This window comes from Arachis ipaensis, chromosome B04 (assembly GCF_000816755.2).
Source record: "Arachis ipaensis cultivar K30076 chromosome B04, Araip1.1, whole genome shotgun sequence".
Classification (NCBI taxonomy): Eukaryota; Viridiplantae; Streptophyta; class Magnoliopsida; order Fabales; family Fabaceae; genus Arachis; species Arachis ipaensis.
In genome coordinates, this window is record NC_029788.2 from 120304989 (window position 1) to 120308866 (window position 3878).

The following is a 3878-nucleotide window of genomic DNA, read 5'->3' on the forward strand; positions in this document are numbered from 1 at the left end:
GTGGTTCAAAATAATAAATATAATTAAATAAAAATGATACCATTTCTATACTAAAATTAAATTAAAAAAATTACTGCATAAAATAATAAAGGTAAATAAAAGAAGATATTTAGTATATTTATTTCATAGGCATGTTCGATCTGACGAATGAACTTTGACGGACCTAGCACTTTTTTTAGCCACTTTAAAAATGTGCTTACAATTAACGGTTTATGATTTTTTTGTTCAAGTCTCCAATGTTTTGTTTTTGGTATACTCCAATGTTTTATATTTTTTATGATTATATTTTTTAGCAATTTTATATTTATGCGTTAAAAATCTTAATTTATTCTATACGTAATATATTTTTATTTTCAATATTAGAATATAAAAAAAAAAGAAAAAAGTATATATAATAAAGAGGAATTAAAAAGGATTAAAATTCGTAAAAATAGTCTTAGAAGGAGAGATTGATAGGGACGTAATATAAGTGGAGAGAGTCTTTGAATTCTTCCTTTTTTTGAATTATACTATACAAATTACAAATTTTAACTTTATTTTTTTCTACAATACTTATTTTTTTTCCTATGTAAATTCTCTTGCCGGTACATATTTATTTGTAGCAATCGGCCAAAACCAAACCCACATTTAGTATTTTGAATGTTGCTTCTTGTGCTTTATTTACGCAGTGTTATTGGTTGGTTTATCTTCTGTTGGATACTATCAGACATGTAGAATCAGTTCATTAATTTTTATTAATTTTTTGCAGTATTGTAAATTTATTGACAGAATTATTTATTCAATCGCAAATAATTATACAATAGTCTTAAAATAACATAGCCCTGAATATTCTTAATTTTTGAAATTAATTTCTCAAGCTACACTTATAAAATAGTTTTAATATAAATTTGTCAAGCGTCTATATTTTGTTATTTCCTTTTAATGATTTGTTAGCGTTTAGAAAAATGAAAGTTTAAAATTTCATGCTGACAAACAAGGCTTTGGAGTTACATTTTATAATCATATGCTAAGGAAAGCCTTATTAATTATTATGCTTTTTTCTCATTAATTCCAAAAAAAAGTATAGTCTAATTTTGATATGTAAATAGTATCTCCCAAACCGTGTTTCACTTTTTATATGACAGAACACTTGCAAGAATAAACACTTCATAACATAATAAAGCGTTGTTGTCACTTTAAATCAATTAAATAAAATGGAACAAAAATAATTTGACACTAAATAATTAGAACAGTAATTTGCAGGAATATAAAGTAAAAAACTAACATCAAGATCAAATCAAATTAATGAATAAATTATCTGAAACATTCAGACTTCGGCCACCACATTGCACAGTATTGGAACACATTATAATCTATCGGATATTTAAGTAAGAATATTGAACATTGAGAGGAGCTAAATACATAGGAGAAATCTAATTGAGGACACATATTTTAAAATTAAACTAATAATTAATCATATTTTTCCACTAAGAAATGTACTCTGTCTTCATATTCTTTTTTTTGTTTTTCTTCTTCATTTCTAGTCATGAGCTCTCCAAATACGAACACCATTAATAATGGTAACAGTTTGGCATATTTCTAGTCACGAGCTCTGCTTTCTCTAAAAGGTGGGTTTAATGTTGCAACTAGGAAGGCGTCAAGTGCAGCAACCAGAGAGGCCATGTTATCATGCTTGATATTCATCAACTGTTTATACAAAATTTTTCAGATATATCTATACAGGTTTCAAGACACTCTCACTCCTGTTTTGGATATTTGACAACTGGCTTCAACAAAAGGCGTGAAGGTCAATTTTTTTTCTTTCTATTTTCATGCAAAGTTCTTTTTTGCATGCTTTTTCATGTTAAGCTATTTTTGGAAAGGGTACACAAAAAAGGAATTGATTCTCCTTCTGCTGCTGCATATCCCGTGACCTTAGCAATATACTAATTTAAGTATATTGGGTTAGAGTCTACTTCCTTTCAATATTGGGTACTGATTTACGTCTCTCTCCATTTATTTACTTGACTCCAAAATTTATTATTTTTTTGTAGTATTATAAATTTATTGACAGAATTACTTATTCAAATCGCAGATACATTTATACAATAGTCTTAACATAATATAGTCCTAAATGTTCTTCACTCTTGAAATTAATTTCTCAAGCTACACTTATAAAATAGTTCCAATATAAATTTGTCAAGCGTCTATATTTTGTTATTTTCTTTTAATGATTTGTTAGTGTTTAGAAGAAAAAGCTTAAAATTTCATGCCGACAAACAAGGCCTTCGACTTACATTTTATAATCATATGCTAATTAAGCAAAGCCTTATTAATTATTATGCTTTTTTTTTCTCATTAATTCCAAAAAAAAGTATAGTCTAATTTTGATATGTAAATAATATCTTTCAAATTGTGTTTCACTTTTTATATGACAGAACACTTGCAAGTTGCAAGAGTAAACACTTTAATAACATAATAAAGCATTGCTGTCATTTTAAATCAATTAAATAAAATAGAATAAGAATAATTTGACACTAAATAATTAGACCTTTTGCATGAATATGGAACTGCACTAGTTTTCATAAATTAGACCTTTTAAATTCTACTCCTCCATTAAGTTAAACATTGAGAGGACGGGGACCTAACATGGTGTTTAATGTTGGCCCCAATAGTGACTTATCCTACTTGTATATAATAACTAATAAGTTAGGGTCCAATTTTTGTACAGCGCACTTATTTATCGAGATGTAGCATCCCCATGTAATACCTTTTTGATAGTGACTAAAATGATAAACTAACACTTCAATACCACATTCAACACTAGTGAAATAACTTTGTTTATTTTTGACATTCAATTAATTACTTTTATGTAAAATTAATAATAAAAAACATCATAAATTAAGTTTTACCATCATGAATCTATCTTTATTCCTCATCTTTATGAGACCTAGATAAAACATTAAACTTGTGCTTAGCTAAATCAGATCAAACATTGGTACTTTAGTTTACTCTATTGATCGAATGGCATTCATCAAAGAAAAAGTGATGTTTCACCTAAGAAGGGTTAAACTTTTGGTTGTCCATCATGTGGTTTCCATTCAACTGCATTTGTCATACATAATTGTGCTAGTTGCTTAGTGCTTTATGTAATTTGTCTTGTGTTGGAGCCCTTAAACTCTGGCGATTTCTTAATGTGTTTCCTTTACATTTCTTGCCCCCTCATGCTGTACTTTTGCATTTTCAATTGGAGGAAATTAGAGAGAAAATGGAAGAAGAGAAGGTACAGCATATAAAAGATGAAGAATTGGGGTTGGGGTGGTGGAAAGAGAGAGAATGGTAACAGTTCTTGTTGCAAAATGCGAGGTTTTTTAATCATAATTTTAGAGTAATTTATATCGAGTTAAATCTCAATTCGGCCCTGAAATTTGGTCTGATGTTCAAAATGATTTCCACAATTTTGTTAACTCCAATTACAACCCTCAAATTTGTAATTGTAGCTCCAGTTTACCCTTGCGATCATCTCCGTCACCGGAATGCTGATCTAGCGCAATTGCATAACATGGTGGACACTACTTAAACGACGGCGCATTGGTTTTGCGCCCAAACCCTTTGGAAACCACGTAGTGTAAGGTTTTTCTTGATGTTTTGCAACTTATGATCGTCCTAGTGGAAAGAAAAAGAGTTTTAACCCTGAAACGACGTGGTTTCCAAAGGGTTTGGGCACGAAACCAATGCGTCGTCGTTTAAGTAGTGTCTACCATGTCATGTAATTGCATCAGATCAACATTCTGCTAACAAAGATTTGGAGGTTCTAATTGGGGCCAACGAAATTGTGAAGTCATTTTGAGTATCGAACTAGATTTCAGGGGACAAATTGAGATTTAACTCGATTTACA